Consider the following 23,627-nt stretch of genomic DNA (forward strand, 5'->3'; position numbering starts at 1 on the left):
GCAACGAGACACCATCAGACTGCCAAGGCAGAGGAAAGGACTCATGTATCTAATGTTGACAAGGACACAGGGAAATGGTTGTTTTCATATATTGTTGGGGGAAATATCTATTTCTACAAGCTTTTAAGAAGGCAACTGAGCCACATATGTCAAAATTTCAAAGGACTTTTTTGAGTCTCACATGTTGCCCAGGCTGGAGTACAGTGGTGCTCATTGCAACCACTCAGCTCACTGCAACCTCCGCCTCCCAGATTCAAACACTTCTCCTTAGCCTCCAGAGTAGCTGGGACTTCGGGCGCACGACACCACATCCAGCTAATTTTTTATTTCTAGTAGAGATGGGTTTTCGCCATGTTGGCCGGGCTGGTCGGGAACTCCTGACCTCATGTGATCACCTGCCTCGGCCTCCCAAAGGGCTGGGATTATAGGCGTGAGCCACCGCACCCGGCCTAAAGGACTCTCTATTCTGCATTGCCACTCCTAGGGCTCTGCCCAACAGAAATGTGAAAAAGTATAAGGAATTTTACTGCTATATTAATTATAGGCGCAAAAAAATTGGAAGTAACGCAAGTTTTTATATATATGTCAACAGACAAAGAGTTAAATAAATTATGGTATACCATTAAAAAGATATATATATACCTTCATGGAAAGTTTTCTATGATGGGAAAATGTTTGCAAGCACAAACACTTTTAAAAGTGGTTTCCTCTAGGCCAGAGGTACAGAATTTTAAGTCTATGTGTGTCTGTATAACAGCAAGTGATGTTAAAAAAATAAATAAATAACTGTATAAAGATACTACTTTGGGCTGGGTGCAGTGGCTCACACTTATAATCCTAGCACTTTGGGAGGCCGAGGCTGGCAGATCACTTGAGGTCAGGAGTTTGAGTCCGCCTGGCCAACACAGTGAGACCTCGTCTCTACTAAAAATACAAAAATCAGCTGGGCGTGGTGGCGGGCACCTGTAATCCCAGCTACTCGGCAGGCTGAGGCATGAGAAGAGCTTGAACCCAGGAGATGTAGGTTGCAGTGAGGTGAGATCTCGCCACTGCACTCCAGCCCAAGTGAGAGAGCAAGACTCTGCCTGGGGGGTGGGGAGGGAAGATACTATTTGGCATTTTTTTTCTTTTTTTTCTTAAAGGAGAGACTATAGAATTAAAACCCCACTATCTGTCTAGTGAGACTACATTAAAAAGAAGATTTTTTTACTTGATCACATATCACAGTAATCAAAAGCATGTATAACATAATTGGGGTCTACTTATTCGTTTGGAAGGAAAAAAATGCAGAACATTTTTTTTTCAGGTGAGAAATATTACAAGTTCTTGACCAGCACTGTCACATGACTTGGAGATCTAAAAGGCTAATGCTACTGTCACCCTCATCCTACAAACCAGTGTGGAGAACCACTTTGTTCTCAAGCAGAGGCCAGACCAGCACAGATGCAATCAATCCCACAGCCCCAGGCCACCCAACTGAGAGTGGAGAATTTCCAGTCCTTGATTAGTCTCATGCTATCTACAATCAAGTGCCAAGGATGTCATCCCTGTTCGTGCTTGCTGTTATTAAAAACAAACAAAAGTCTTCTGGTGACCTTATAAAAAAAGAGGAAAAAAAGACAGATTCAAGATTTCTTAGTGGAATTTTTTTTTTTAAACCGTAAGATGTACATGTTGCACCCAAGAAAGAAAAGATATTCCTTTATGCTCAAATTAACATATAGCATTCAATATTTTCCCAAGGAATTTTTTAAAAATCTTAATCATAATCACATATAGACAGACATTTAATGCATAAAAGAAAATCATGTGACCTTTTAAAACTATTTTCTAGTTTCTGGGTAGCTCTCTATGAAATTAAATACATGGTCTAGATTTTATTGAAATTTTAACATTTTTCATTTGGTTCACAGAAGAAAAAAAATGTAAGAAATGAGGAATTTTCAAATTCTACTGCTTTTAAAACATCAGGCAGATATTTAAATAACTTACAAATTTTGGGGGTAATATTTAATTGAGTTAAATGCTTTCAGAGGTCTACACTGCTAAATAATTTTAATCACAACTTCTCAATGCTTTGGCAAATAGTTAAATGAACAATACTGATCAAATGACAAAACCAAAGCCAAAAAACTTTTTAAAGAAGTTCCTGGCTGGTGGCAGTGGCTCACGCCTACAATCCCAGCACTTTGGGAGGCAGAGGCAGATGGATCACTCGAGGTCAGGAGTTTGAGGCCAGCCTGGCTAACATGGTGAAACCCCATCTAAAACTTAAAAAATCAGCCGGGCTTGGTGGCAGGCACCTGTAGTCCCAGTTACTCAGGAGGCTGAGGAAGGAGGTCTGACTAAGCCCAGGAGATGAAGGCTGCAGTAACCCATGACTGTACCACTGCATCCAGCCTGGGCAATATAGCAAGACACTGTCTCAAATAAACAAACAAACAAACAAGAGTTGTTCCTGAATTTGAGTTCTTAAAATGGAAACAGCCTGTAAGGGCTGGGTATGAATATGACTGACATGCATATCTGAAGTATATTCTTTGGATATGTGTCTATCTTTATAACTTCCTTCAAAAATTTTTATTTTTTATTCTTATTTTTTATCTTCCTAGTTATGGATCTACTACCTCTTGCCATGTGTCTATTTATTTCTTTTATCTCTCTACTTCATACTTACATGTAACCTACAAACATGTTTGTCACTACTGACTACATCTGAATAAGGCCTTTCGTCTATTTAATGATAAAACTATGGTTTCTCTAAGAGCTAGGGGAAGGAGGGAATGGTGAGTTAATGTTTAAAGGGTATAGAGTTTCAGTTTGGTGGGGGGGTTGTTTTTTGATAAGGTCTCACTCTGTTACCCAGGCTGGAGTGCAGTGGTGCAATCTTGTCTCACTGTAGTCTCGATCTCCTGGCTCAAGCAATCCTTCCACCTCAGCCTTCTGAGTAGCCAGAATTACAAATGTGTGTCTCTGTGTGTTTCGCTATGTTTTAAGTTTTTTGTAAAGATGGGAGTTTCACCATGTTGCCCAGGTTGGTCATGAACTCCTGGCCTCAAGCGATCCTCCCACCTAGGCCTCCCAAAGTGCTGGGATTACAGGCACGAGTCACCGTGCCTAGCAGAGTTTCAGTTTTACAAGATGAAAACAGTTATGGAGATAGATGGTAGCAATGGTTGCATAACATTGTAAATGTATTTAATATCACTGAACTGTATACTCAAAAATGGTTTAGATAGCACATTTTATAAGTATTTTACCACAATAAAAATCAAATTGCAGGGGAGATGGGTTTATGAGAATAATGTTTTCTATTTCAGCTCTATTTAAGCAAAACCCCTACCTATTATTCTTTCAATCTGATTTTCCAATCTGGTTCTGAAGTTCCCACACCCTACCCGCTAGGAGTCACCGGCCCTTACTAGAAAGAAAACAGTTCTTTGTTCCTATCCCATCCCCATAGCCTGATGGAGAATCTGTAAGCCAGGAGAACAGGAAAGAGAAAAAAAACACCTCATGGGCCAAAAATAACAGGGTTACTATGTGCAATGTTGTGATACGTATCGGGTTTCATCCAGGGTTCCTGGCTCCTAACTCCCACAGCCAGTCTTTTGCTCCAGGCTTTTGTTATAATGTTGGGTGTGTCTGGCCTGGAGGCCTCTGCCTTTTTTCTGTCCTCCTTCCACTCTCAGGGTCCCCTGCCTCTCTGGCTGTGGGTCTTAAGACCTTCCCATCAGAGAGTCCCACTCTATACTATAGAGGAAGGCAAGCTCCAGAGGAGGGCTCAGTGAGTTTCAGGACAGCTGAACATGTGAGGTTCCTGCAGGGTGGTGCCCAGGGAGGGCATGAAAGCTCTGCACCCTTCCCCCATCCCTCAACATAGCATTTCTTCATCTGTATCCTTTGCAATATCTTTTACAAAAAAACAGTAAATGTAAGTAAGCGTTTCCCCGAGTTCTGTGAGCTGTTCCAGCAAATTAACTGAACCCAAAAGGGGGTCATGGGCACCTCAAATTGAAGCTGGTTGGTCAGAAGTTCCAGAGGCCCAGACTTACAGACTAATGTTGAGGGTGGGGGGCTGAGGGCTCTTGGGGACTGAGCCTCGCTTAACCTATGGGCTCTGACACTGTCTCCAGGTAGACGGTGCTGGAACAATTAGAGGGCACCCTGCTGGTGTCTGCTGCTTGGTGTGTGGGGAAAAAACACCCACACATTTTGTCACAAAAATCTTCTATGTTTATGTTTGCTGTGGTACAAAAGTAGAGGAAAAACAGTTTTCTGTACACATTCTGCATGGAAATTCCTTTTTACAGATTTATTATTTATAAAGCCAGAATCTCCTCATGTCTGAATGAGTAGCCACTACATATTCTATTTCTTTCAGGTCAAAAGGGTAGAATCCACTAATCATTTTCCCCAAGATGAAATTTCAGAAAAAAAGAGAAAGAAGGTAATGAAAATTCAACAAATTTAAAACATGAATAAATTCCTGTGGCTCTGAGGACAACCAAGCAATAATTGTCTTCATTCTCCTATTTATAGGTTTGAAAAAAAGGAACTTCACAAGGCACATTTCCCCAAAGACTTGTTCTATTATGCTAGCATAGGCCTCAGGTAAAGACAACCTCTTCCTGACAATCATCTTCCTAAAATGCCTGTTTTAGGAAAGAGGAAAGAAAACACATGTTCAAAATACACTCACAAAGGATAACTGATAATCTTCAGTATCTCTTGCTTTAAGTTTTCAGTATCCATATCACAATATTAACTCATAAAAGCTCTTGGTGAAACAGACCACTGTCCTGTAAAATATACACCTTATTTTCTATTTAAATAAATAAACAACACACAAAAAATAAAAAATAAAAAAAAAGCGAAAGATAAAAAAGATTTAAAAAACAACAACAAAAATAAAGTTTGTCTTCATTTTAAGATTTAAACCTATTTGAAAACAACGTATCAAGATCATTTTTAATTACCCAGTGAGTTTTTCTGGAGACAGAGAACATTTTAAGAACATTTTTAGAGTATTTTTCTAAAGACAGAGCAAAACTTGAAAGCTTTTCTTTTTTTTCCTTTTGAGATGGAGTCTTGCTCTGTCGTCCAGGCTGGAGTGCAGTGGTGTGATCTTGGCTCACTGCAACCTCCGCCTCCTGGATTCAAGCAATTCTCCTGCCTCAACCTCCTAAGTAGCTGGGACTACAGGCACCTGCCACCATGCCCGACTAATTTTTGTATTTTTAGCAGAGATGGAGTTTCACTGTGTTAGCCAGGATGGTCTTGATCTCCTGACCTTGTGATCCGCCCGCCTCGGCCTCCCAAAGTGCTGGGATTACAGGCGTGAGCCACTGCACTTGGCCGAAACCTTTTCTTTCATATATGTGACAATGCGCATACGTTTTATCAATAAACCCTTTTCTGAATATATGTCAGCTTTCTGTTTACTCCGGAGTACCAGCCATAATGTGCTCAAACTATCTTTGTGTCAAGGCTACAGAAACCCTCTTATGAGGAAGCAACATCCAGAGAGAAGCCAGGCAGAGAAACCTGAGTACTCAGACACCAGGAGCAACTGAACAACCAGAAACTCCCTGGAATCCAGCCAATATACACACCTCATTGTCCGCTGTTTTTAAGTAGGACACTGCTCACTGGCAGCCAGAACAGCCAACCTGTAACTCGCAATTTTTTTTCATGCCTATTACCTGGTCTTCTCAAATAAACAAGTGCTCTCGCCTCCACTACATACAGTTAAAAGTTTAATGTATTTTTGGTGCTATTTTGTAAAGGGAAACAGTTGTACAGAGTTCAAGGGGTGACAAGTGTAATATCCTATAAAGCTACTGAAATGGTTCATCTTATAAAAGCAAACACAAACTCCCCAAAAATCATCATTAACCACATGGAGCCGTCACATGGCTGAGTCTCTCCAAGTATACTCAGCATCTGACGATCCACTGGGATCTCATGACTGATACTCTCATTCTTAAACTATGATATTCTCAAAACCAGGACCTCTTTCAAAACAATGATATTCTGCCTCAGCCTCAAAGACTGATTTATTCCAAACCAAAGAAATGAAGAAAATAGGCATATCCCTTCTCAGAAGGATGAGAAGGGACTAAGAAACTTGAAAGGTCAGCTATACCTAATATGACTAAGATTCTGACAAAAGATCGTCACGTGAGCCATAGTGTCATTCCCCACCTGGAAGTCAAGCAGTCATGTTAAGAGGAAGAACACAGGCTCCCACGGCAGGCGGGCTCCGCTCTGCCATTTACTAATGTGGGTCCTTGACCCAGCCACTCTCCTCTCTAGCTTGCATTTTATGTGGGCTAATATGCCTCAAGACGATCAAATAAATAATATCAGGGATCTAAAAAAAGATGATAGGGGCCTGAAAAGAACTCTAAATGTGTAAAGGGGATTGCAACAACTGTGCTGCTAGGTGCTCTAAATTTTTTTTTTTTTTTTTTTTGAGACGGAGTCTCTCTCTGTAGCCCAGGCTGGAGTGCAGTGGCACGATCTCAGCTCACTGCGACCTCCACCTCCTGAGTTCAAGTGATTCTCCTGCCTCAGCCTCCTGAGTAGATGGGACTACAGGTACGTGCCACCATGCCCAGCTAATTTTTGTATTTATAGTAGAGTCGGGGTTTCTCCATGTTGGCCAGGCTGGTCTTGAACTCCTGACCTCAGGTGATCCGTCCACCTTGGCCTCCCAAAGTGCTGGGAGTACAGGCAAGAGCCACCAAATCCGGACTAATTTTTTTTTCCCCAACAACAACAAAAAATGAAAGTTATGAATTTTGGATGATATCTTCAACTAATTCAATGTTATTACAAACTCTGCAGGCTGCCACTGTTTGGGCTAAACTTCGAGCCATGTTCAAGCCGTGGGCGTCTAGTCTGTAATGGCTGCTCTCACAAAGCTCTTAGCAGAGCACCCACCAGACGGTATCACAAATACAACTCAAAATGTTACCAACTTTCAACAAATCTAAAGTTGGTTGATCGATGGGTTTTCTAAAGGCACAGGAATGGCAGAAATAAAGGCAAGGAGAGGTTGAAAAGTTAAGCAACCAGTAAGACACAGCATAACAGAGCACATAATTCTTGAAGTACTTTTTGCCTTTGAGGATACGCTTTACAGAGAAGAAAGTGCACACTCCTGGAGATGTTTTGCTATGATGTAAAGCATTTAAATATCCGAACAAAACCTGGTTTGACAGTTTCCTGAGTTGCGCTTTTATTATGCTGAACCATAAACTAAAGAATATCTTACTTTCCTTATCAAAAAAACCCAGAAAATTGTTAACATGATACTGAGAGGTTATCGTTTAGGGAGATTGTATTAACAGAAAATAGTGGATTTGTGTCTTTTTTTTCCCTCTTAATCAAGCACAATTTCTACTTTAGATATAGGAAGGAGCAGCTATTCTTTGAAATTCAACCTACAAGTTTTCTCATATTACTGTTTTTCTAAATTTCAAAGATGCTATAATTTCTTTTTAAACTGTTATTTCCAATTACATAAACAGCAGAGATACATTCTCTGTTATAGATATAAGGAATTAAACTGACTCATAATGATCCAGATGATCACTAATACCATTTTGGTATATTTCCTTCTTCTCAGTGATTCCAACACTTACTATGTAACCTTGGGCAAGTTACTTTTCCATAGCTCACTTTCCTCATATGTAAAATAGAGATAACAATAGTACCTACCTCACAAAATTGATATGAGCGTTAACACACACCAAGTACTGTAACAATGTCTGACCACAATAAATTATTGGTAACTTTTTCATTTGTACACTTTTTAAAAGAAATTGGGATCATGGTATATATACAACTTTGTATCTGGCTTTTTACACTCAGTACTTTATCATGAATATCTTTTATAATAATAAAAGACTCAGACAATGTTTTGAATAGCTTATACCATAATTTATTCTCTTACTCTATCTTCAGTTTGTCTCCACCTTTGTTTTTCTATTTCAAACAAAAAATGTTGCCACTGTTATGCTACTGGTACCACCAAAAATGTTCTAAAACATACTAAAATCATCTATAAAATATATAGCTGGATTTGGACTCTGACTTAATTCAAAAGATTAAATGACTCAAGAATTTTCTTTTGTTTCACAGGGGAGTCTTTTTTTCCTTCCAGTCAGGGTCTCACTCTGTTGCCCAGGCTGGATGGAGTACAGTGGCACAGTCATGGCTCACTACAGCCTCAAACTCCTGGCTACTATAGGGGATCGGTCAGGGTGGTGTAAAAAGTTATAGGGAAAGATGCAAACCTTCTTGGAAGGCCAGGAGGTTTTGCAAAGCTGAAGGCAGCTAATTCTCTTACCCTGAGGCAGAAGGTGAGAAGTAGATGCGAGGGAATGGAGGGGAATTTATCTAGGTAAGTTTATTTACTTATGTTGTCCGGAAGCTGACCTTAGATTGTCTGCACACAAGACTGCTCCCTGCAAGGGGGCACAACAATGTTAATTACCCACAGATTATGTTGGCTCCAAGCCTTTGCCATTAAATCTGTACTGAATATATACAAGCAGCTTTGGCTTATCAGGACTGCACGGTCTTTTCAGCCCCTAGTGCCAGCAGTACCCTAGCCACACTCACGCAAAATACCTGCATCTGCATATTCATTTCATCTGGCTCGGCCAGGGTCCACAGGACAGACTCAGCAGGGCTCAAGCAATCCTCCCACCTCAACCTCCCAAAGAGCTGTGACTACAGGCGTGTACACCAATCCCAGCTAATTTTTTATTTTTATTTTTTTGTAGACACAGGGGTCTCACTATGTTGCCCAAGCTGGTCTTGAACTTGTGTCCTCAAGCAATCCTCCCACCTTGACTTCCCAAAATGTTGGGATTATAGTTGTGAGCCACTGCAACTGGCCAAAAGGGGAGTCTTCTATCAGCTGAGAAGAAACTGAAGGAACAAAGGAGAGAATGGGGTGGGGGGTGAGGTACTCTGAACTTTTCTGGCCTTGAAGCACAAATTATGCATAGGTGAACTGGAAAAATCCCTTTTCAGGGATTTTTTGAATCCCTGAAAAGGGATTTTGGCCAACCGAAACCATGTCTTTTAGGTTTGGCCAACCCTAAACCATGTCCCTTGAAAGCCCAGGTCCTCTGAGCAGGGCACCTCCAGAAGGAGAACTGAGTAATGAACAAGAGAGGCCGTGTGAAGGCACAGGTCAGGGCCTTCTATCCCCGAGGGGTACTTAATAAGATCAACACAGCTTCCAAAAGCCTACATCTGTATCCTGATTTTACTTCACATGAACATAGAGGAAGATGAATGTCAGATTAGATCAGAAGCTTCTGTAGCTTATTACACCATGTATCAAAGTATGTTTTGCGTCCAGGCCAAAGGCCAACCATGCCTATATGCATCAAATGTATGATTCAGGTTCTGTTTATACTTCCATAATGAAAGACAATTATGTGTTAAGATAGATCCAGAGACTACATCCTATGAAGGGATATGAAACCATTAGATCTCTTCTCTGAACAAATACGAAATTAAAATGTGCTTCCCACTGGGGCATAATCCCCTTCTTATTACTATGACAAAAGCATATTCCATCACATTAGAGTGGCAAAGGCACTCAGCTAAAACCCAGAATAAATGAGGCTGCAGTTGCTTCTTCCCCATTAACTTGCTGGGCTATAGTGAACATGTCCACCTTTCTGAAAGTCACGTCAATGTAAAATAATAATGCCTGCACTATTTACATTAATGAATTATTATGCATTTGAAGGAGGATAATATGCACGTAAAAGTGCTTTAACAATTATAAAGCAGTTCACAGATACAGATTACTATTATGGTTCCAAAAGTCATAGTCTAAACTTTTTAACAATGTTAATTACCTTTCTGAAAAATGATTATAGTTATATTACATGGGATTGATGTTATGACCTCTCATGCTGTCATATTTTACTTTCATAGCAAATTCCTTTCGTAATGTGTCCTGCTGATTAACCTGCTTTCTAAAAGAAAAATAAGTATTAACACAAAGGCAAAATCTTTATTAACTGATCAATAGAAGTAGATTTTGAGGTCAGTTATTAATACTTAGGTTGTTTTTGGGCCTGGTGGCTCACGCCTGTAATCCCAGCACTTTGGGAGGCCAAGGCAGGCCGATTATGAGGTCAGGAGATGGAAACCATCCTGGCTAACATGGTGAAACCCCATCTCTACTAAAAATACAAAAAAATTAGCCAGGCATGGTGGCGGGCTGAGGCAGGAGAATGGTGTGAACCCGGGAGGTGGAGCTTGCAGTGAGCCGAGATCACGCCACTGCACTCCAGCCTGGGCAACAGAGCCAGACTCAGTCTAAAAAAAATAATAATAATAACAATAATAATAATACTTAAGTTGTTTTTCCATTCAACTGGAAGAATTAGATTCATGGGGAGAAAAAAGAGCTTTATCTCTAATTTCTAAGATTTAGATCTGAAGATCTGTACAAAACATACTCCATTTGATTACAAGAGAAATTTAAGTATATTTCAAATCAGACAAACACTTGAAAATTGAAATCAGAACATGTACTTGAAAACATACAGGCAGATAGCGGTTTGACTAAATTGGCAAGTAGAGAACGAATAGAGGCTAGAAAAAATGAATGAAGAAAAGCAAACTGGCTTAGAAAAAGGTAACTGAAAATCCTGACAATAATTTTTGCATTCCTAAAAAAGTTTGTACGATAAAAAAAATTCTGTAACTATTTTATCACTGGCTTCTATTGTAATTTTGAGTTCATAAGGCAAATCATAGGTTTCTATGATACGAATCATGTTTCCATCGATTTATTCAATCATCTAACATTTACTAAGGACTCACTCTGTGTGCCTGGCACTTAGCTGGGTACTGGAGAGGGAACGGTAAACAAATTATGTTCTCTGTACTCACAGGGCTTCATTTATTTTTATTTTTATTTTTTTTCAGACAAAGTCTCACTCTGTCACTGGAGTGCAATGGCGCGATCTCGCCTCCCAGGTTCAAGTGATTCTCCTGCCTCAGCCTCCCGAGTAGCTGGGACTACAGGCATGTACCACCATGCCCAGCTAATTTTTTATTTTTAGTAAAGACGGGGTTTCACCATGTTGGCCAGGCAGGTCTCGAACTCCTGACCTCAGGTGATCCACCCGCCTCAGCCTCCCAAAGTGCTGGCATTACAGGTGTGAGCCACCACCACCAGCCTTGGCTTTATTTTTGATGGAAACTCATAATCGGTAGCTAATGAGCCATACCACCATGGAAGGCTGGGCTTAGGAATTCCAATATTCTTCCTGTTCTGGCATGCTCTCTCCATTTCACTTTCTGGCCCAGGGCACAAAAGAAAAATTACTCAAGTATACAATCAATCTAAGAGAATTTTGAAGTTCATACATATTGAAGTATATTGCAAAACTAATTCTCATGTCATAATAGTTCTCACTGATAGCACTGAACATCAATGATGGGGAAGCCAGAAGAGCTGCCCCTCTTTAAAGCTGTTCTGTAACTCAACAACTGAATGAGTCACATAGAATTGCCTTTTTCACAGAGGTCTTTAGTCACGAAAGCAATCACTGTTTTGTACTCCATTACTGTCCTGGAATACCATAATTCCATTATCTTAGTTAATTTGTTAACTATGAGGAAACATTTTAAATGGTCCATTTTCGAGGCATGATAATCTAAGTACTGGTATGCAGCCTGTGGACATGACAAACTGCACGGCTCGTGCACCTAGAAAGTCATGATAAGCAAATAGGATGTAGAGGAGGGGTCAGCCCATAAAAGGGAAGAAAATTTCGTTATTGGGAAATTGAAACTTAAGCGAGGAAGGGGATGGGGTATAACCTTATAAGGGGGATAATAAAACTCAGGCGACTTCCGGGAAGATTTTAACCCCATAGTACTTGACCAATGAGGAACTGGGGAGGGGACTTGCATGCTAGGAGATAAATTACCTGCTGAAACTGCCCCCGGTGTGCCTGCCTACCAGACACCCCATCTCGCAAGAGCACCATTAAAAGTCTCACTTCTGCTGTACTTCGTGTCTCTGAGTTCATTCTTTGGGTTTAGACAGGTGAGTGTGTTTTTCACATTAACTAGCTTTTAAATAAACTGGTGATAAAATACTTAGAAAAAAATATTACATTGGTAATTTGATTCAATGGGACCTTGACTTCCATAGTTCCTTTGAAGTGAAAAGTTGCACCCCATACCCAGCAGCCCAGATAGCATAAACGTATCATATTAAGATGTGGAATGAATTACTGCCATAAAAGACTAGCTACATAAAGACAAAAATACAATGCAATTAAATCTACTCAAAGAGGCAGACTTTTATATCCCTTTTAATTGATGACTATAAGTTATTTACTGCAGTCCAGATGTAGATCATACAAATTGCTTCTTCTGCTTCTACCTAAAATAAATGTGTTGACATTCAAAGAATAAATTCTGCTTTTTTTTTTTTTTGGAAGATGGAGTCCTGCTCTGTTGTCCAGGCTGAAGTGCAGTGGTGCCATCTCTTAGACGTGAGTTAGTTTCCTTGGGCCTTGTTGACATCAGGAAGCCCCTATCTGTAACTTGAAAACATTCTACATCAGTTTTCCTCAAGAATCACTTGGGGAATTTGTTCAAATGCAGATTTTTTAGACACTATTCCCTTACATTCTTAATTCACAAAGTTTAGGATATGTCTTTAGAGTAAGTATAGTATTTTTAACAACATTTCCTAAATTATTTCTGTGACCCTCAGACCACACTTTAGGAAACACTGCTAACTGGTCCTGATGATGAAAATTATGATCCCTGGGCCAGGCACGGTGGCTCATGCTTGTAATCCCAGCACTTTGGGAGGCTGAGGCAGGTGGATCACCTGAGGTCGGGAGTTCAAGACCAGCCTGACCAACATGGAGAAACCCCATCTCTACTAAAAAAAAAAAAAATACAAAATTAGCCAGGTGTGGTGGTGCCTGCCTGTAATACCAGCTACCTGGGAGGCTGAGGCAGGAGAATCACTTGAACCCGGGAGGTAGAGATTGCGGTGAACCAAGATTACGCCACTGCACTCCAGTCTGGGCAACAAGAGCAAAACTCTGTCTCAAAAAAAAAATTATGATCCCTGAATAAAACAGAAGTGTTTAATTATTTGGAAAATCAGGAAGGTTTGTTTTAATGTAGAGTCATTCATAACTTGGACTTTAGGTTAACTAAAATGATAATTATAATATTTCATTTGTATGTTCATAAAGAGGCAGTATGAACTTTCTCTACAGAATTTTATTCCACAATGATAGTAACAAGCCATTAATCACTTTAAAAGGCAAGGAAAATCAGTTAAATGCATGAGAGGTAGTTTTAAATACAGTGCTTAGGCCAGGCACAGTGGCTCACGCCAATAATCCCAGCATTTTGGGAGGCTAAGGTGCACCCATGACTTGAGCCAGGAATTCAAAGCCTAGCCTGGGCAACACAGCGAAACCTCATCTCTACTAAAAAATTTAAAAATTAGCCAGGCGTGGTGGCATGTGCCTATAGTCCTACCTCCTCAGGAGGCTGAGGTGGGAGGATCACCTGAGCCCAGGAAGTTGAGGCTGTAGAGAGTCATAATTGCATCACTGCACTCCAGCCTGGGTGACAGGAGTGAGACCCTGTCTCTAAATAAATAAAAATATAAAAATAAATAAATATCATGCTTGAATCAAAAATCATTTATTTTCCTGGAATGGTCTACACTGTGTAGAGGCAATAAATAAACCCATTCTTGGAAATTTAACATGGTTAAAACATACTCCTCTAAAGAAGAAACAGTTCTTCCCAATACCTGACTTGTGTGCCATGTAGTCAGTAAAACTGTGCCTGAGCACAGTCACAAGAGAATGGCCTGAATGACACTGGTACACCCAGAGATAGCCGTGGGCAAAATAAACAACAGATGGCAACCTCCATTCTCCCCACCCTCAGCCTCCTCATCCCTCTGATTTAATAATGGATCATGCAATCTTCCTTCAACATTTCACCAGAGAACTTCTGGGGGCAATTCCTTCAGTCAAAGAGAAAAAAGACAACAGACATAGAACATTCCACCCACGCGGCAACTGGACCTCCTCGCCTCCAGCAACCCTCATCCCCACTTCTCGGCGCTCGCCCATTCTCACGGCCACATGGAAGGCTTTTGCATGACAGCAGATAGGAGGCCTCGCAGGCCTCTGACCCTTCCGTTTTCTCCAAGCTCTCAGCGTCCTCCGGGCCTCGGCTCCTCCCTTGGCTTGATGAGGCCTGGGGGGCTCTCATTAAACATTCTTGTGCCCTGGCCCTCTGTCACACCAAGCCCACAGACATCTCCACTGCTTCACTCCAGGAGTTTGTTAGCGTTCCAGCTACAAAAGTTTCACAACCACACGGCAGGCGTCGCTAGTCTTTCATGGCCTCCAGCTTCACATCTTGGCCCTTAACTCCTCAGCACTCAGCCCACGTACCTTTGTGATGCTGCTTCTCCCTGATGAGACAGCAGAGCACAGAGATCAAGAGGGCTGGCTCTCCTGTCAAAGAAAGCCTGGCACCATCCTAGCAAGCTCTGTCACCTTCGGCTAGTCACCCCATCTCTCTAAACCTGCTTCCTGACCCATACAATGGGAATAGCAGAAACTTTCTCATAGGATAACTGTGAGGGTTCAATGAGAATGTAAAGTGTCTAGTGAAATGCTTGGTACACAATAAGGGCTCAACAAATGGTTCTGCTGTTATTCTTTCCAATGATGTTTTTTCCAAACCTTTTACCGCCTTTCTTAAAATTACCCTGTACAGGCACAGGCTCACACCTATAATTGTGGCACTCTGGGAGGCTGAGGCAGGAGGACTGCTTCAGGTCAAGAGGTAAAGGGCTGCAATGAGCTACAATCTTCCTCTACACTCTAGCCTGGGCTACAGAGCAAGACGCTGTCTAAAATAAAATAAAATAAAAATAAAAAAATATCCTCTACACATATCATAGTTCTCACTATCAGTAATTAATTTTGTCTCCCGCTTACCAAAATATTCGAGACTATCCAGCTTGAAATACCTTAATTCCCTGCCATTCTCCACGAAGTTCTCTCCATGTGCCCCCGTTTTTATCTCCTACTAAAGTCAAACTCCCCACCTATGCTCTGATCCTGCCCCCTTGGGCATGGCTCCATCAATTGCCATCTATCTCTGAGATGTTCAGGCCCTTCCTCTCTACTTTCCCATCTTTCCCTTAACCTAAAAATGTGCTTAAATGTCTCTCCCTGACAACAAAAATCCCGCAACACACACTCTACTCTAGGTACCACTTTCTCTTCTGGCTTTCTCAGCCAGGCTTCTACAGAGCACAGGCCGCACACTGTGAACCTCTCCACTCCCACCCCCAAACCACACTGGCATGGACCTCCAAAGGCCCCCCAGTTGCCAAGTCCAGGGCACACCCTCGGTCCTCCCGACCTCTCTGCCCCACCAGACACTGTTGACCATCTGCTCCCTCTTGCTCTCTGAGTTTCTCTCTCTATCTCACAGCCTCTAAATGCTCTTTCTCTCCTCGGTGGGCTGCTCCTCCCTTGCCTACACTTGGACTCGCTGCTTCTCAGCCATCCTACTGCACTGGGCAGTCTCATTCCCTGTAGTCTTAACTGTCAGGTATACACTGACCACCAACAAATCGACCTGCTTAACCCTGATCTCTCCTGCAAACTGCACACCTGCAGACCTAACTGCCAGCTGGACAGATCCACAGGCATCAAAAAATCTACATGGCCAAAATGTACCACATCCTTAGGTCCCACCGTCCCAAACCTACACAAAGGGCACCTGTGCCCATTCAACCTCCAAGCCAGAAACCTGGAATTACCTAGATCTCTCCCTCTCCTGCCCGCAATAAATGCATGCTTACCGAGCAGAAATGAAGAGCATGATGAAGCCGCCTGGGTGGAAGGGCAATTGATTCAGACCTTCAACAACAAGTGGAGCTGAACCTACAAAAATGCAGGCGAAGGCCTTCCCAGGTGCACGCACACCCGCCCAACGGTAAACTCGGGAACAGCAAGCAGTTCGGCTTAAAGAAGAGGAATACGAGTGAAGGCTATAAAGGCAGGGCAGCCCTGTCATGAAGACCTTGACACGAGGCCAAGCGTTGTGGACCCACAACCTCCCTCCTCTCTAAGTGACTGGCCTAGTTCTACACAATGACGTAAGGGAAACAAAACAAAAAAGATAAATGACTGGCCTCGGCCCATCACAGAAATCCTGTCCCCCATGCCAACAACAGGTAAGAAACGGGCACCTGCCCAAACCTGGCCAGTAAGATGTGAGAGGAACACTGCCAGGAGCATTTCTAAGCACATTTTCCTTGTTCCAAAAAGGGACTCTCTTCCTCTGGGTAGCATCCTGCATGGCCGTGGTGCCTGAAACAGATACAGTCACCCGGACAACAGCCCGAAAGCTCTTCCGATGCACAGGGCTAAGAAACACAGAGAAACGGTCCTGGAGGCTCAGTGGTCTCCACGTGGAGCCTGCCCTAGCCCTGAGCTTGTCCTCTCTCTGGACTGTGTATTCTTTCTTAAGAGAATACATCTCCTTATTGTTTAAAAATCAAAGGAAGGAGATACAGGGATCAGTCATGTTTAGAGAACATTGGATCAAAAAGCTAAACAGATTTCTTTATAGTAGGAGTTCTTACAATGTTCATTTAATCATACACATTGTAAAGCTTTAAGAATTTTGTTTTTCCAAGGCCCAGTGTGGTGGCTCATGCCTGTAATCCCAGCACTTTGGGAGGCCAAGGTAGGAGGATCACTTGAGCCCAGGAGTTCAAGACCAGCCTGGGCAACATAGTGAGACCTTGTCTCTACAAAATTTTTTTTTTTTTTTTTTTTTTTTTTTGAGACGGAGTCTCGCTCTGTCGCCCAGGCTGGGGTGCAGTGGCCGGATCTCAGCTCACTGCAAGCTCCGCCTCCCGGGTTTACGCCATTCTCCTGCCTCAGCCTCCCGTGTAGCTGGGATTACAGGCGCCCGCCACCACGCCCGGCTAGTTTTTGTTGTATTTTTTAGTAGAGACGGGGTTTCACCGTGTTAGCCAGGATGGTCGCGATCTCCTGACCTTGTGATCCGCCCGTCTCAGCCTCCCAAAGTGCTGGGATTACAGGCGTGAGCCACCGCGCCCGGCCAATCTCTACAAAAAATTTAAAAATTAGCTGGGTGTGGTGGCACATGCCTGTAATCCTATCTACTTGGGAGGCTGAGGTGGGAGGACTGCTTTAGTCCAGGAGGTCAAGGCTACAGTGAGCTATAATTGTGCCACTGCGCCCCAGCCTGGGCAACACAGTGAGACCCTGTCTCAAACAAACAATAAAAAAAATTTTAGTTTTCTCAGACTTATTTGACCAGCAAACTAGCCTCCCGTGCTTCCTCTTCTTTGTTTTTGCAGTGTACCTAAAAGCATCTCCCAGAACTAAGTGTTAATGAATCATAGTTTGGGAAACACTGATTTTTACCAGAAGAGACTAAAAAAGTATATGCCTGGCTGTTATAATGCAGTGATGACACCGTAATATAGGCACAGAAAAAGTGATCACAGAATCCAAAAGGCACCACTGCCATTCTACTAGGTTCTCACTCAAAATGCCAGATGGGTTTCATGCTATGGACCAACTGCATGAATTTTTAGTGGCTGCCTGGAATGCCGTATTGAGAGGGATTCTGCAGTCACATCCTGGTGCCTTACTTGATTAGTAAAGAGTCTCATGAGCACAGAAGGGACAGCTGTGACATCATTCAAGTTCATTGTGAGACCTCTGAAGTGACATTAAGTCCTAAGCAGATCCTAGAATCATCCCAAAGCTTCCCAAGTTGTTTTAATTCTGAATCAGGCCAGACAAATTTTTAATAATTAAAAAGGCAATAAAGTGGTTAAGTGTGTAGACTCCAGAGTTAATAAAGAGAGACATGGGTTTAACTCAGTTCTTTCACTGATTAGGTAGCCTGGGTGCATCATTTAACCTCACTAAATCTCAGTTTTCCCATCTGCAAAATGAGAATAACAGTCCCTACCTCCCATGATAGATGTAAGAATTAAACTGGGTAACGTAATGCAGCGAATACATCTGCAAACAGCCAGTGCAAGAGATGTTAAGTTTAGCTCTACCAATTACTAAGGCATTCACTTCATGACGTTCACATTATATAACTCCTGTAATACATGTATTTGTCCACTGTATTCATAGTCATAGATGATGGTGAAATAAGTCAAACTGGGGCCACAGGAATGATTTCCCTGAACCCGTTAACAATGCCAACATATGCCATGCTAAGCAAATGACATAGAGGATTATAAAGCACAGTTCAAAGTGAGTGTCACTGGCCTTTAAGAAGACATAGACATACTGGCCGGGAGCGGTGGCTCACGCCTATAATCCCAGCACTTTGGGAGGCCGAGGCGGGTGGATCACGAGGTCAGGAACTAGAGATCATACTGGTTCACACAGTGAAATATGGTGAAACCCCGTCTCTACTAAAAATACAAAAATTAGCCGGGCGTGGTGGTGGGCATCTGTAGTCCCAGCTACTCGGGAGGCTGAGGCAGGAGAATGGCATGAACCCGCGAGGCGGAGCTTGCAGTGAGGCAAGATCGTGCCACTGCACTCCAGCCTGGGCAACAGAGCGAGATTCCGTCTCAAAAAAAAAAAAAAAAAGACATAGAATATACAAATCTAACTACTGGGTGATTGTTTTCTGCAATACACAGATCTCATATGTATTTTTTTAGATCCTTCCATAGAGGAAGTCAAGAAACAATGACCAGTCCAATAGTAATAAGCCTCCCTGACACTCAGAACGAGTTATTGAAATGCCATTTACCACTTTAAAAAAACAAACAGGGCTCATCTTGGAGAAATGGTTAATTTCAGGTATAAGCAGAAGACATTCAAAACGAGCCTGAAACATTTTGTTATACCACATAGCAAGAAAACACTCAAAGACCACAAGGGTTATGTCCAAAGGATGCAAGAGTCAACTAACAAGGGCTCCCACTGGCCAAAGATGGGATAATATAGGCTTCAAAAAATATATTAATCACAACTTATTGAAACCCATCAAATATAGTCAAATCCATGAATTCATTTTACATACATATATAGAGAGAGAGAGAGAAAGAGACGGAGTTTTGCTCTTGTTGCCCAGGCTAGAGTGCAGTGGTGTGATCTCAGCTCACTACAACCTCCGCCTCCCGGGTTCAAGCAATTGTCCTACCTCAGCCTCCCGAGTAGCTGGGATTACAGGCATCCGCCACCACACTCAACTAATTTTTTGTATTTCTAGTAGAGACGGGTTTCACCATGTTGTAAAGGCTGGTCTCCAACTCCTAACCTCAGTGACCCACCTGCCTCAGCCTCCCAAAGTGCTGGGATTACAGGCGTGAGCCACCGCGCCCAGCAGAATTCATAATAATACTTTTTAAAAACACACAATGGGGGAATCGGTCACCTTCAGAGGATAAGGAACTAACTCATTGTGGAAACTGATAAAGTGAAGAATCAAGGTTTCATCCAGCTTTTCTACTGAACTGTACCTTTATGTAACCAAAGAGCAGACAAGGGACAAGAGACAATACTCTTCTAAAAGTATTTAAGTCAATAACTGAAAAATGACAAAATTTCACCATCTTGTCACTCCTAATAAATTAATGGATCTAGGTATTGAGTGTCAATAGCTACTAATATCACAAAGGGAAAGAGAACCAGGTACAACATGACTTCTAATAAAAGAGCACACCACTAGCTAAAGTCTTGCCAAAGGAATCAAACAGGAGTTTGAGCAGGCCTCTGGACCCACTGTCAGTTTGCAGGACACAGAGCACACAGAGGAGCACATTGAACTGCATCACTGATGTGCAATCAGCAAAATCCAGACACAGGACACTCTACAGGACAAATCCTCTAGGTTCTTCAGTAGATAAACTGAAGAAAATAAAAGGATAGAAGGGAAACTTTTTTTTTTAAGAGACAAGACTAAACTATTATGTCCACTGATGCACACCAGAGTGATAAAACTATAATGACACGCAAGGAAGTGATTCCTATAAAGTCAAGATGAGGTTGCTAAGGTAGGAGAGAAGGTGATGACATTGGAGTGGAGATACAAAGGGGTGTATCTCCAGAGAATTCTCTCTATAATCATCCATCCATCTATACATTTGTTTGGTGGGATTTTCTGAATCTGCATTTTTTATTTTGTAATAAAAAGGTTTGTAAAAAATAAGTGTAAAAGCTACCACTTAACATCTTCCATATCCAAAGCATGATAATCTTTATTTTACAAATGCTATCACATTGTTCCAAAGAACCTTTGAAAGTATTTACTATATCCTTTTTTCAGATGGAGAGACTTCTCTCTTAAGCAAGCTGCCCACTGTCACAGTTATTAGGGGAGAGCCCAGATTCAAATCCAGACCAATGACAAACTCCAAATCCATTCTCTTCATGCCTATGCTTTACTGATTCCCAGTTATTCATTCTTTTAAATATGTATCACTTGCCTACTAAATCATCCGACTAGGCCTTAAAGACACAGAGGGAAGTTTCTGCCTTCATATGGTGTTCAATAACTAATGAAGAGGAAACACCAGGAGCCATCCGAATGAGTATAAAATTACAACTGTGACAACTACCGTGAAGGAGGGGTATACGGCACTATATTCCTACTGTGAAGGAGGGGTATAGATCTACTGTGAAGGAGCGGTATACAGCACTATATTCCTACCGTGAAGGAGCGGTATACGGCACTATATTCCTACCGTGAAGGAGGGGTATAGATCTACTGTGAAGGAGCGGTATACGGCACTATATTCCTACTGTGAAGGAGGGGTATAGATCTACTGTGAAGGAGCGGTATACGGCACTATATTCCTACCATGAAGGAGGGGTATATATCTACCATGAAGGAGCGGTTCATGGGCGCTATATACCTACCGTGAAGAAGGGGTATATGGCTCTATATACCTATCGTGAAGGAGGGGTATATTGCTCTATATAGCTACTGTGAAGGAGCGGTATACGGCGCTATATACCTAACGTGAAGGAGGGGTATACGGCGCTATATTCCTACCATGAAGGAGCAGTACATGGGCACTATATACCTATGGTGAAGGAGGGGTATACGGCGTTATATACCTACCGTGAAGGAGGGGTATACGGCGCTATATACCTACCGTGAAGGAGGGGTATACGGCGCTATATTCCTACCATGAAGGAGCAGTATATGGGCGCTATATACCTATGGTGAAGGAGGGGTATATGGTGCTACATACCTACTGTGAAGGAGGAGTATATGGTGCTATATATATGGTGCTATATACCCACAGTGAAGGAGAGGTATTATGGCACTATAAGAAGATGTAAGTTGAAAGATAGGAAAAGCTTCCCTGCAAAACTGATGACTGAGGTCTAAAGGAAGAGAAGTTAACTAGGTACAGGGGGCAGCGGAGTGCTCAAGGCAGGGGAAACAATATATAAAGTCCCTACAGACAGAAAAAGCCGGGCCCTATGAGGACTGAGGGTGGAGCATGAGGAGTGACAGTAATTATGACTGGAGGTTAGGCTAGAGATCTAGGAAGAACAATAAGTTACTGAAAGTTTTAAACAAACATGTTGCTAAAGAGGAATTTGATTAGGCTTGCATTTTTAAAAGAATCAATGGAAGGGGGAGCCAACATAGAGGCAGAGACCAATGGAAAGGTTGTTACAGTTATCTAGGTGGGACATGATGGTAGCTGAGACCAAGCAGGAAAGACTGAAAGAAGTGGATGAATGCAAGATACTCAAGAGATAAGGGCAGGCACCCCTGTAATCCAACATTCTGAGAGGCCAAGGCAGGAGGAAGGCTTGAGTCCAGGAGTTTGAGACCTGCGTGGGCAACAGAGACCCCATCTCTAGAAAAAACTTTTTTAATTAGCGCGGGTCAGGCACAGTGGCTCACACCTTTAATCCTGGCCTCCTTGGGAGGCCAAAGCAGATGAACGGCTTGAGCTCAGGAGTTCAAGATCAGCCTGGGCAACATGGTGAAACCCGTCTCTACAAAAAATACAAAAACTAGTCAAGGGCGGTGGCACGCACCCTTAGACGTAGCTACTTGAAAGGCTGAAGTGGGAGGAAGCCAGGATCATGCCACTGCACTCCAGCCTGGGCAACAGAGCCAGATCCTGTCTCAGAAAAATAAAAATAAAAAAAATTAGCTGGGTGTGGTGGCACCCACCTGTAGTCCCAGCTATTGTGGGGGTGAGGCATGGAGGATCACAAGAGCCCAGGAGGCCGATGCTGTAGTGCGCCATGACTGTGCCACTGCACTCCAGCCTGGGCAACAGAGTGACACCCTGTCTCAAAAATAAATAAATGAATAAAAAAATAAAATTAACAAAAGAGGTAAAAGGACAGGACTTGATGGAGTGCCTATGGGGTATGAGGAGAAGGAGATGTCAAGAAGGACTCAGTTAAGCCGGGTGCGGTGGCTCACACCTGTAATCCCAGCACTTTGGGAGACTGAGGCGGGTAGATCACGAGGTCAGGAGATCGAGACCATCCTGGGTAACATGGTGAAACCCCGTCTCTACTAAAAATATAAAAATTTAGCCAGGCGTGGTGGTGGGCGCCTGTAATCCCAGCTACTCGGGAGGCTGAGGCAGGAGAATTGCTTGAACCTGGCAGGCAGAAGTTGCAGTGAGCCGAGATCGCGCCACTGCACTCCAGCCTAGGCGACAGAATGAGACTCCGTCTCAAAAAAAAAAAGGACTCAGTTGTGGGACCTGACTTTCGGAGGTGCTATTCACTGACACAGGAACAAGAGGAACAGAGACAGACATTGGTCATAAGATGTCATGGACTCAAGCTTCGGGTACCACTGGGACTGCCAGGTGGAAATGTCAAGTTAAGCAGTTGAATAAATAAGTCTGAGGCCCAAAACTAGATCTGAAACTCAGGAATAAATCTCTTAAGTCCTCAATGTCGACAGGGATGATTATTGTAGGAGGCCAAAGTTGAGACTGCCCTAAACTAAGAGAATAAAGAATGAGACCTCAAGAATGACCCAAATGCAAATCTGGGAAACATCCAACTTTCTGAGCTATCTAGGGGTTGCAATTTCAGAAAAAAAGAAAGATTCAGTGAAATGGGAAAAAATCAGAAAAAAAAAAAGAGATTAACAACTCTGCTTCAGGAAAAACACATGGAAATTTCTGGAACAGTTGAGATGTAGATTTCATGTATAACAAATTGGCAGCCGGCAAGCAGCCCTCAGGTATGTATTTTCATGAGTTGATTTACATAAGAGGAAGAGGCCTTGTGGGAGGTGGCTTATGTGTAGGGACTCAGGGTTGGGGACTAGAGAAGGCCCTGGCTTGATCCCAGCAGTCAGTCTGAGCCAGATGGAGAGAAGCCACAAAAAAAAAGAAGACGCTGTCTTCACAGGAGATGCAAGGAGGGGCATAAGTTCCTTAGCTTCCATAAGAAGAAAACATTTTTTCTTCTTTTTTTTTTTTTTAAGACAGAGTCTCGCTCTGTAGGCCCAGGCTGGAGTGCAGTGGCACGATCTTGGCTCAT

General features: G+C 42.5%; 1 protein-coding gene across 11 annotated transcripts in view; it reads right to left on the reverse strand.

Moving 5' to 3' along the window:
- LOC105466567 (sorting nexin 25) overlaps positions 1–23,627 on the reverse strand; it is a 149,420-nt gene that overhangs the window by 110,388 nt on the left and 15,405 nt on the right. The gene's annotated exons all lie outside the window — the stretch shown is intronic.

This window comes from Macaca nemestrina, chromosome 3 (genome assembly GCF_043159975.1).
Source record: "Macaca nemestrina isolate mMacNem1 chromosome 3, mMacNem.hap1, whole genome shotgun sequence".
Taxonomy (NCBI): domain Eukaryota; kingdom Metazoa; phylum Chordata; class Mammalia; order Primates; family Cercopithecidae; genus Macaca; species Macaca nemestrina.